General features: G+C 38.5%; 1 long non-coding RNA gene across 1 annotated transcript in view; it reads left to right on the plus strand.

The window, feature by feature from the left end:
- LOC148190385 (uncharacterized) overlaps positions 1–12,444 on the plus strand; it is a 54,081-nt gene that overhangs the window by 14,583 nt on the left and 27,054 nt on the right. Inside the window, exon 6 of the long non-coding RNA XR_015776349.1 lies at positions 7,839–7,938. This is a non-coding gene — a long non-coding RNA (uncharacterized LOC148190385). The remainder of the gene's footprint in view (positions 1–7,838; positions 7,939–12,444) is intronic.

Here is a 12,444-nt window from a genome sequence, read left to right on the forward strand (position 1 = left end):
AATGTGGAAACACAGCAATGACTTGACACAACCTCTTTTGTTGTTTGCTGGTCTTGATCAGTGGTCTGCAGCTTGGCAGGCGTTTGCAGGCATCTTGCCTTGGTGATACACTATCCACTGTCTCCTCCACCATTTGAAGACAAAGTTTAGCTTATATATTACGACACTTTATAAACATTGATACATTGATATGTTACGTTAACTTAAAAATGTAAAGTGCCGTTTGCAGAAAAATACTCTTTTCTTCTGCGTTTTGCATTTACACAGTACAGGGCATTAAGACATTTCAAATTAGGAAAAACAGGATAAACCCATACTAGTTAAGCTTGTTTTTAAAGCAGTTATTGGGACTGGCAGGATTATAATGTACAGTGTAATTTCAGACCTGCTGTGATGGGATATGCAGAAGTTAGTCTGTGTGATGATGATCCGTTCAATACAGCAGTTTACGCCTTTTACAGTGTGCTGTGTTTCTTCATGTTCATGGACCAAATGAGACGTGTGTATAGTAAATGATTATAAAAGGTAGTCCTAAAAAGAGATGTGTAGCTTTTGAGCACTTCCTTTAGATCAGTGAGTTACACTGCCTGTTACATCAGTGAGTTTATGACCTGCAGATATTTGGCCTCAATCCAAGAAGAAACTGTCTAATGAGCAAGCTGTGTCAGTGTCTCTAGCAGCTCCCTCTCAGCAGTCTGCCTGTACAGTTTGCAGTGTGTGTGTGTGTGTGTGTGTGTGTGTGTGTGTGTGTGTGTGTGTGTGTGTGTGTGTGTGTGTGTGTGTGTTTGAAAGCAACAGAAATTCTCTATGTTGAAGGCATTTAGCTGTGGGATAGAGAGGGAACTCAGCAACACACACACAAGCACAACAGGGGAAGACAAACCACTGCCAGATAAATGTCCTACTTAGCTATTACACTGTAGTACATTTCAACAAGAAGTAAGACCCCTCCCCCTGCTTGCTTTTTTTACACACACACACACACACACACACACACACACCTTCCATGAAAATATCTAGCATATGGTTATATGCTTCTAGCTCGTATCCCAAGGCCAGTTTCCCAGCTGGTTCCCTGGGAGAACAGAGAGAAGGGGGAGAGAGACAGAAGAGCGGAAAGGATACAGGAAGAGAGAAAAGAAAAGGAGACACACAGAGTGAGAGAAATGAAGAAGGACATAACAAGAGACACTGAGGTGAAAAAAGAGAAAGGGAGAAGAAGATGAAGTAGGTGGTCATGTGCCGCCCATCCCTCCTTTGCCTATAGCGGATGTGTTGTAGGTTCGGACTGTTAAATACCTGATAATTAGTTTGCCTGTGAGGCATCAGTCATTATGGTTCTGTGGCGACTAACAAGGACCTATCAGGGACGACAGCTTTTCTCTGTGATTTTCACAGTGTCTTACAATGATGATGCTACACCTACCTACCTACACCTACTTTTTTTCTTAAATAGCAGAATATACTGCAGTAATAAGAACATCTCTGACTGAGAGACATTGGCAGCCCTTTTTTCCTTCTTTAGTAAACCATATAGTTGAGCTTGAAGGTTCAATATTGACCCTGGAAATTGTTGTTTAACTATAAGGACATTTCTAGTAAGTGGATTTTTTTTTCTTGCAAACTCCACCATGTAAGCCCTTGAAGACTGAGATGTACTGTGTTATTTCCAGTCAACAGTCGATATTTTTCTACAAGTTATCTAAGTATACCCTCTGTCTTTGCATTGATCAATCTGGTACTTGTGGATGTCAACTTTTTCTCAAAGACATCTTCAGTCACAGTTACAAACACTGTTAAGACCTGGACTTCAGTCTGTCTATTGCGTGTCATCATACAGATATTCTAAAAGCATCACAGAAAATGTAAAAAATAAAATAAAATTAAAAAAACGGTACAAAACAGATGAAGGAAATCATTTTATGTCCAGCAGAATTATTATCTTATGCCTGCAACTGGGTGATTTTATTTTTTTAAACCTGTTCAACATCAAACATCTGAGACAATTGAAGCAGAGAATTCCATTACAGCAAGAGAAAATAATGGTCTTTAGATCCGGTCTACATAATTACACTGCAACAAATGTCTGTTCGTGAGTTCATAGGTGCAGATTTCGGGGTGCACAGGGGACACATCTCCCTCATTATTTAGAATATGTGCATTTGTCATGAATTGATGCAGAAAAAGCACAAATCTGTACCTAAATACTCACTGAAATGCTGGAAAATAAGTGTTTAATGCTCAACACTTCTAGCAGAGGGCCACCAAACCCTTTGTTTCTTATGTTGAATCAGATCCTAGACCTTGCGTACGTTTGTCTGTTTTTGGCATGTGGCAATGGATTGTTTGCATATATTTAGGAGTTTTAGTGCAAAAGAACAATCCAGATAGATCATTAAAAAAAACATTTTTTCGGTACCAGCATTGTTAATAGTTGATATTTAACTGAAGCTAGGTTGCGATGTCTGGCCGCCAAAATTGAATGTCAGGATAATGTCTAATGCCATTGTCAATAAATGGCAGAATACTAACACCATATTTAAGTTGTGTTATCAAGTAACCAATCCCAACATCGTCCAAACATCTAATGCCAATATCAACGACACAGAGTAACGACATTAACTTGTGAGGTATGGAGACCAAAACCCAATATTTGCCAAACAGCATAATGTTAATGTCCATACACAAAGTGGAATTCTAACATTGTCATTATTAGACATTTAAAATATTGTCAACCCAGTTTTCATTTCAACCAAAATTTGTTCAGTGTAAGAGTCTTACGTCTTTCTAACATCATATTGTCGTCTGGTGACAGCTTGTAAGTGTTGCAATATTTAAAATGGTCACATAGACAAAACATATACCTTTTTTGATGAACCTACGTCTTATCTGCTTCTGCAACAAAAAGGAAGTTATAAAAATATCCCTATGTAATACCATAATGGCACAAACAGCACACAAAAATGCTCAAGACAAGCATTATAATTGCCTTACAACCTCTGAGAATTAGTTCAGATTCTAATTTGGCACATCTGGGAGCTGAAGCCATTTTGCATACTGCTGCTGATAATTCAACCACCCTGCAGACATCTTCATTATTGTGATTTCTGCTCTGCACTGTCTTTTAACAGTCAATAACCTGCAAAGCAACCATGCATTGTATCTTGAAAGGGTTAACATGACTCTCATATGCCATCGCCTCAACATCCATCATGTTTCTGCGTAACCAGATCATAGCTTCAATCACAGGGAAGATTAGATAGTAGTCTATTAATCTCCCATATTAAGCAGATCCATTTGTGAAAGCAAACGGCCCAGCGAGGCCATCCTTTCACTTGTTGTCTCCAAATCTGATTAGCAAGCATAACGACATGTTGCTGAGGGTCACAGGAGATATAGATTGGTCCTGGCTGCATCTCCACTCTCGGTGGCTGGGGTGTTGCAAGAATCAACAATTTTATGTTCAAGGACTCATGGGAATTTCTGTTGTAGTCACCTAGTTTATTGAGCGGGCAAGATACTGGGAAGGTGGGTTCATTTGGAGTTTTTCATTTGCAAAAACACTGCAGTGTAGCAAAGCCTCTTCATTCTCAGCATTTTACATACTCTGCAGTTTAAAAAAAAAAAAAAAAAAATTCATAAATCTTGTGCAAATGTAGCTGGCATCTGCTCACTTGTTATTTCAGAACAGAGTAAGGACATGTTTCATTAATAAACAAACAGACACATTTGCAGCATTGTTTGGGCAGCCTGGCTGGACAGACTGGCTTTCCAGATGGAGATTTAAATAAAAGAGAAGTCCGGTCTGTGAATCTGTGCTGTGATGATGAATATGTCTTTCCTTCCATAAATACCTGTTATAGTGTGAGCTCTGGAACAGAAGTATTCAGAATCTATTTGGATAAAGTAGCAATACTAGTAGTAATAAGCAAGTAATACTTATAGTAATAAGTCCTGCATTTAGAGTTTTGCCAAAGTAAAAAGTAGAGAACAATTAGCAGCAAAATGTAATGAAAGTGTCAAAACAGTGGAATTCAGTTTCAGGAATTCAGTTATGCTGTTGAAGTATTTAGGTTAGTTCAATACTATGTCAATGTGGAGATTAAAGGAATAGTATACTAATATATTTTGGTTCCCCAATTTTAAGTTAATATTAGGTTGATGTTACAATTACTGTTGAAATGTCACGTTATAATGTAGAAGATACACGATTCACATTACAATACAGCAGATGCATTGAAACTGCACTTTGTAACAAAGATGTGGTTAATGTGTGCTTAGAATTAGGCACAAAATCAAATTGGTTATGTTTAGGAAAAGATCATGTCTTGGCTTAAAATCCTCAGTCTTAGAGGGCACTATCCTGGGAGGAATAGCAGGGATTTGTTAAAAAACTGCGACAGGTTGTTAGAAAACACCCACATTTAGTGCCCATGAAGCCATTGGTAACACAGCAATGACAAAATCACAACCTTTTTAACCTTTTTTTGTTGGCCTTGAGTGATTTGCAGTTTGGCAGACATCTCGCCTTGATGACGCACCATCCACCATCCTCTCTAACTCTCAATGACAAAGTCAGAATATATGCTGCGTCACTTTACACACCCTGATATGATATAAAACATACAAATGTCACATTGTTGTTTGCAGAAACATACAATGTGAAGAAGAAGATGAGCTCAGGTAATTGGTTTTCTGTGGGTCAAGAAAATTTTGAAAACTTAAAAAAAATAATAATAATAATCCAGTGAATGCGCTGAAAAAGTCATTGTCATCAAGCTAAAAGCCAAAATATGTTTTCTTCATGTGGAGAAGTTGAGAAATTAGGGACCAGGGCGACAATATTGTAACAAGTATTTGTGAGGAGACAGCAGGGATGTTTTCCGTGACCCATTTGGAGATCATGATGTTAGTGATGAGGATGATGATGATGAAGAATATGTAGATGATGTCATCAGTCTTTATTTAGCCTTCTTACCTCAACACAGAGTGGTGGAGAGTTAGCAGTAAGATTGTGTCTGGTGTCTGGTTTCTCTCTCTGACTTGGCCGGGACAAGGAGGAGAAGCAGGAGGAGGAAGATCTGGTTACAGCAGGGAGCAGCGAGCGTGGGGACAGATCTGTTTACTTGGGGAAGTTAATTGATTGGGAGGAAAGGTGGTGAGGGGAGAAAGGAAGGAGTGGTGGAAGGGGCAAGGAGAGGAGGGTCGAGAGGGGTATTGATCATGTGACTGCTCCTGCCATAACCTTCAATATGCTCTGTGCTTTTATTGCACCGTTATGCCAAATAAGATTGTTTCCTGTAAAAACAGCAGACGAAAAACAACATGTGCTCAATGCGAGGGCAGGCCGAGGCAAGGAATCGTTAAGATTGGGTTCACTCATTAAGATCAGCTTTCACCTTTTCATTAACACCTTGGCCTCAAAAGTGGATATGTCACAGAATATATTATTCTGTACAAAGTTGGCCTGTGAATGATATCTTTGTTTAGATGCATCAATACTTTTGGTCCAAGAACAAGGTATTTGTTGGAAAAAAAGATTCTGTGCTTTTTAATGTTACTCACTTGACAAAACTAGCCCATTATTAAAATAATAATAGTAATACATCAGACTTATGTAGCACTTTTCAGATTTCTCAAAGACACTTAACATAGAGTAGGATAGAAAGAAGAAAAAGCAAACAAAAGAAAAACAGTAGATCTTTAATAAAGACAATAAAATCAAAATAAATACAAAATACAACCATTTAAAGTTGTATGTCCCCTCCTTATGCCCATGTTAAAAACATAAGTCTCTCCCCGGTGCTTAATTTTTATTTTTATTTTTATTTTTATTTTTATTTTTATTTTTATTTTTATTTTTATTTTTATTTTATTTTTATCTTTATCTTTATTTTTATTTTTTTAAGTGCTCTCCCTGTCTTGCACTACCTTCTCCCCTCTCATAAATAACGAACAGTCCCTTAATTTGCAAAAAAGAAGCATTAGTCTAAGTTGAAGCAAGCATCTCGGTTGTATTGGTTTTATAAGTAATATTAACTCTCTTAGTGCCTTTTTTAATCTAATTTTTATTGTCCTAGGTAGCACTTCATCACCTCTGCTTTGAAAGGTTATATTACTATTATCATTATAACATTACTATGAACATGTAGTAAAAGGCTAATATTACAAACAAACAAAAAAGCAGCACAGGCATGCGCATTGTGTCCATCAGGGGAGATAGAGAATGAGATGGAGAGCAGCGGAGAGCAGTCTGCATGCCGTCCACTTTGTATTGGATAGGCCGCATTAATTATTTAACAGCAGGGCTGCTAGCTATTATTACAGAAAAACAGTGGACTGCATGTGGATGCTTTCCTCTTGTTTGTATGTCAATACACACCTTGGCCTCATGGGCTTCACTGGACCTCTGCGGAGCTCACATCTTAAAACAAGGCCATGCCGAATAGGTCATATTCACAAGGCGTGGTGCAAAACCCGTTCTTAGTGTTGAAACAACGCAGTTAACAGGTTAATGAGATGAGATATGTCTGAATAAGAGAAAAGAAAAAATAATATTTTTGATTTTGGTCTGTCTGCATGGTTTTATCCCACCATACATGCATTGCAGTACATAATGCTTGTGTGTGTGTAAGAACGAGATACTGGCAGACAGGTATAGAACAAGAGCAAATACCTGCTAGACAGAACAGGCAGGGCTGGAGGTGAGGGGGTAGTGGTTGCTCAGATTTGTTTGCCGTGTCATTTTTAGTTCTCCTCTCCTCAGAGTCGCTCCTTCCTGCGTAGATGGACATTTCTCTGTTATTCACTCTGAGGTTATGGTTTTAGATTGAGGGCAAAGCCCGCAGCCTGCCGTTTGTTTTGAAAGAATCCATTGTCAATACAGACGCTGCAGTGCCAGGATTGTTTGCAGAGTTAATAGTAGTTTGATGATGTCATTCTCAGTGACCTGAAGTGAAATTGACCCCTGTTGTGTGAGTATTTCTAAAATGCCACCTGCACAATTATAGTTGGAGTGTCCCTGGGCTGTTGTATGTGGGGTTTGTTTTATCTGAGACAGTCGCACTCACACACACACACCAACACACGCATGTGGACTCACACGCAGTTTAATTTGCTGACCCATACCTCCATATCTTCTGAGAACATGTTCGTTGAATGTCAGTAGAAATTAGGTTCCCCACAGTGATGATGAAATAATTTATTCATCACGAGTGACTTAGAGCATTTCGCTACGAACCTTTTACATATATATATTTTGGGGTTTTTTTTCCACAGCATAGGGTTACACTCTAAAATAAAACATTTTCAGCAATAGAGTTCTTTAGATGGATTAATTTAGAATTAGGTTTTGCTTACTTTTTCACATGCAGACACAGAAAAAAACAGAAAAAAGATATGTAGAGGGGCATAGAGGTATCCATGACAGGATAAAACTGCATTCATCAAACATTCACTGTTACTCCTGCTCATATGTCTTTGATGAAGATCATTTAAAACCTTTTTCTGCCGACTGATCGAGTGTTTTGTGGGAAAAACACTGATTTTTTTCTGTTTCAGTTTAATCATCCTACTGTTGTTGATTTTCACAAAGAGGAGAAATAAAATTGAAAAGTAAAAAAGAGGGTAAGGAGCAGAAAGTAAAAAGAGCAAAACCTCTGGAGAGATGTATAATTCATGTTCACGACATACCAGGCTTTCTGTGTGTGTGTGTGTGTGTGTGTGTGTGTGTGTGTGTGTGTGTGTGTGTGTGTGTGTGTCTAGATCCTTCTCAATGGTGTTTTATTCTGTGGGAAGATCACTGTATTGTTGCTGAATCCCTGTCTCCATGTTTTTAGGGTTGAGATGGCCAACAGACTGGATTTAGCCTGGCCAAGACCCGAGTCAGTGGTGGTGAGATTGTCTCTGTCTTCACTTGAGACATTATTTATTTCACAGGTGAGCTGTGACTTGAACTGCTTGCATATTGTATTCATGGTAACAGTCACTGTCAGCACTGAATCTTACAATCCACATATGTTTTTCTTTAGTCAGTGTTTGAGAACAGAAGTAATATAGAAACATACATACAGTGAATAACACTCTAAAATAGGTAGGTAGGTAGATAGATACTTAGACAGATAGCTAACATTAACAAACATTTTTGATGACCAAAATATGTACCGAGCAGGCAACCCAGACAAAATGTTACGTTACATATGCATTTTATTATGTAGTTTATTGTTTAACACTGCTGTGATTAACATCTTGTTTAATGGTTTAGAAAAGATTGTTGTCCAAAATACCCAGTTTTTGGAGCACAATCACCACTGGAAAATCAGCAATATTTTGGTAGAAAAAATAAATAATTAATTGTGCAGCTATTCTGGCATGAAAAGCAGCAATGTCTGTTAAAAAAAACAACAACAAAAAAATTGAAAAAAAGTTGAAAAAATCAGTGTAATAGCAAGACACTACATCAAACATTTCTGTGGAATTTCAGTGCTGCAATTTCTTGTTCCGCATCTGCCTGACATACTGTCTACTCCAACACCAATATTTTGTATTTGCAATAAGCTAATGGTCACCAGTCTGTTACAGTTCTGTTTTGTCTCAGTGAAAAGAAGTTAGCAAACTAAGCATTTACACTTGATAGTCCTTCAGCCTCAAGGTAGTATCCAACTTCACTGCCTTCTTCTGTAGTCACACACTTGTTAAAGTAAACATTTTCTGAACGAAGCTTCAATGGGTTGCAGCAGAGGAAGGGGAGTCTTGTAACAGATGAGACTTGATGTCAGGGAAGGATAGATAATTGCACTTTGGAGTCTTTGTAATAACTTAATCCTAAAGTGTCATTCTCCTCCTCTTCTTCTCATATAACATTTCAAGATGTTTCTTTAAACTCCTTTGTGAGCATGGCGTCTGGTCCAATTAGAACTGTAGACTGACCTATATGTTCAAAAAACATCTGTACTTGCATCTAACTGAGTTTCATATTACCACAATGCTGTCCCTTTTTCAGCAAGAAATTGTGCCACCGTTGGGGAAAAAAGTTATAATGGGCTTTAAAGTCACCTTTTTCAACTTTTTCAATTCGTTCAGTTCTCTATTTACCCATATGATGTTACAGGGAAGCAGACAGGACAACAAACTCTGTCCTGACAGAAGGAGACAAACCTCAGCCCATTAAAACGGGTCATATTTGCTCCTTTGTTTCCCAAATTGAAGTAAAAGATCATAATGGACAAGCATAACACACATTCATTTTTACACTGTTAACAGAGCTAAATGTTTTTTAAGTGTATGTATCAGCTGTATTATGTTCAGAGCAAACTGTGGGGCATGACTGTGGTCGTCACTCGATCATGAATTATCAAAAGAGAGGATTCCCGCGCGTGTGAAATGGCATTGTTCACAGTTTGTGTCACATCAGTGCATGTTTAACTAGGCAAAACAAAAGCTTTTCAATATTTTAGTGCTCAGGGACTGACAGAGTGCGGAGACACGGCTGCACCGCTGTTCTGCCTCCTCCTGTCTCATCCTCTCCTATCTGGTGTCCTGTCCTCTCCCGTCCCCTGAAGTGCTCTCCTCTCCTCTTAGATTACACCACCCTGAAAAAATGCCACCTCAAAAGCCCCACTCTCCAACTTCAGCATCACCACGTCAAAGCCATTTTTACACAATGAAGCCAACAAGAATTGACTCACAACCATCCCTCTTCTCCATTTATCACTTCTCCATCTGTCCTGTACCACAGGCTACATTAGCTTCAGCGCACAACCCTTTTAAACTCCCTCCGCTGGGTTTGAATAGTGTGTGCTAACATGCATTGTTAATCAATCTCCAAACAGGTACACCAGGGTTTGGGGTCTCAGAGGTCCGGTAAAAAGGCAACACTACAGAAATGATTAACAGGGGGGCTATTGAACAGATGTGGAAACAGAGACACAAGAGGAGCACAGAAATATAGAGAGAGGATATTGTCTAAAGAATCAGAGGAAGTTTCTTCCTTTATATTAGTGCATTTAAGTCTCTTTGTAGTGATGTCATCAGATTATCAATTCATATTGTTGGGTGTTGGCATGTGGTGATTTGACCGCAGCACAGATGGGGGTCCTCAACTGCTTCTAAGTCTTTGTCTTCCTCTGCTGAGTCAACCACAGAGAAGGTCTTTACTGCTCCCCACAATCCACTTTGTGTCCTTGCATGGGGACTTGTCTGATTAGGCGTTAGCTAATGAGGTCTGACGAGCCAGGCTTTTTAAGTCACACGCCATCATGCATGAGACTTGGTTAAAAGTTGATGGACGGATGAGACATTAACTGTTGAGATGAGAAACTCTGCTGATGGGACTGCCACTTCCTGGCATGAGTGGATGCCGTCTGGGGCAGCGTTTCCAAACATGTGGGTCGAGACCCTCCACAGAGGGCGCAATAAATCTGAAGGGTCCTGAGAGATGACTATATATTAAGGATATATAGAAAACACTGAAATGGGATAGTGCATAGTCAAAAACATATTTATGATTATTTTCAGACGCTTGTTATTTTCTTGTGAATTGCTTTATGGATGTCTCCCTTTGTTAAAAAGATAAAATATTAAAAAATTAAACAATCATAGATACTTACCACTAATGCACAGGTGTGACAAGTAGATATTGCTGTGTTTTCAAGGTGTACAAGTGAAAAACATTTGGAGACATTTTCCTGGTGTAACAAAAGTCAGGTCACAGCCTGAATGACAGTCAACGTCCTGCTGTTATTTATCAGTTAGTGGTCACATGTTGTAAGGACAGAATATTAAGCAGGTGCTACATTTCAGTCATTCTGCTTTAGCCACCTCAGGTAGAGCTACAACTTACAGGTATTTTCTTTGTCATTTAATCTGTGGATTTTCTTTTAATTATTAATTGATTATCTTGGTCTATAAAATGTCAGTATATGGATTAATTTGCCAATCAGTGTTTACCAAATCCCAAGATAATGTCTTAAAATGTTGTGTTTTGTCTTTGACCCACTTTTGACTTTTTTGTTGTTGTTTTTTTTTTTTTCTTTTCTTTTGTTAAAAATTAGCTCTTAGGTTTTCTGAACCTACATCATGGAACATTTGAGGCAGACTGGACAATTGAGTCCAGGCTGTCTGGGTGCAAATGTTTTACGTTTTTCTTTTTAATATTATCAGATCTATGTGTTTTTATGTTAGTTGTTGGGTCTCTGTGATGCTGCTGTTTATGGTAAAAGATCTTTGATGTCAGTGGAACAGACCTGGTTAATTAAAGGCTAAATAAATAATAATGGTATTATACAATTCAAGGCAAAAATGCCGTTAGATCTGGACTAAAACATGTCATCTAAGCTCATACATAGTGCATAACATCATAAGTAGGCTACTAATCACACTCATCAAACAACCAGAAAAAGACCCTTCAGTGTTTTTGACTCAGATATTCCCGCTGGTTGAATCCTCTTCCTGCTGATAGAGTAACACTACCAAGGTGGATGTATCCAGCAGAAATCACAAGATGGATAAGCAGCTAAAGCAGAGACGTGGATAAGAGTAGTCGGGTATTAATCGAGACATTTTAACTTTGTCATGAGAACATTTGCCAGCTGCAAGGCGCTCTGCTGATGTTTAGCCTGAGGGTGTGACAGACAGGAAGGGATGTTATGCTATCACAGCGTTTGATCACCAGCGTCACGGGAACACAGGTATCAGAGAGAGAGACTCATATCTCTCGCAACTGTTCAGGCTCTGTCGTGGGGCTTGTTTAGATATTGGTGTAAATGGGGATAAGGAGTGTTTAACTCTGAAGATTTAAGCCAAGCTCCTCTTTCCCTTCAGTCCTCCTTTAGAATGTCATACTGAACAGTCAGAGCAGCTTCTTGAAACTTAATAGACGGTCCAGGTAAATAAACACATGTGACTCAACAAGCAAAACAGTGCTCTCCAAAGCTGTGTAATTGTTCATTAATAGGCATCACAGTACAATTACTTGGCCTACACATAATGGAAGTCTAATCAATGTATGGATCCTGCCCCCTACTGTCAATGGTGAAAATGACATCTATAATCAATTAGTGGCTCAGTGTTGAGGGGCTGCAGGCTGAAGACTATCAACAAAAATATTTCTCTCATTTGGATCCCTTTTGGGGGGAAATTTGCTGTCCGGGCACAAAATAGCCGGCAGTGTAGTTCAGATATTACAACACATGTTTTGGAAATTGACTTCATTATTGTATTGCTGTCTACAGCATTTATTAAGTAAGTAAGTGTAATAAGGGATGGTTGTGTTAACAATATCAGGTGTGATTTGTTCATGTGTTTTTACGCTTTATCTTGAGAAAGGGCTGTTGGTTGAAACAGCAGAGATAAAATATGAGTCATACATGTAGAGCTGAAAAATGTAACGCTTATTTCAGTTTATTTTTATTTATATATTTTTTTTATTGATTTGCTCTTCATTTT

This window comes from Plectropomus leopardus, chromosome 1, assembly GCF_026936395.1.
Source record: "Plectropomus leopardus strain MGB_pleo_1.0 chromosome 1, ASM2693639v1, whole genome shotgun sequence".
Lineage (NCBI taxonomy): Eukaryota > Metazoa > Chordata > Actinopteri > Perciformes > Serranidae > Plectropomus > Plectropomus leopardus.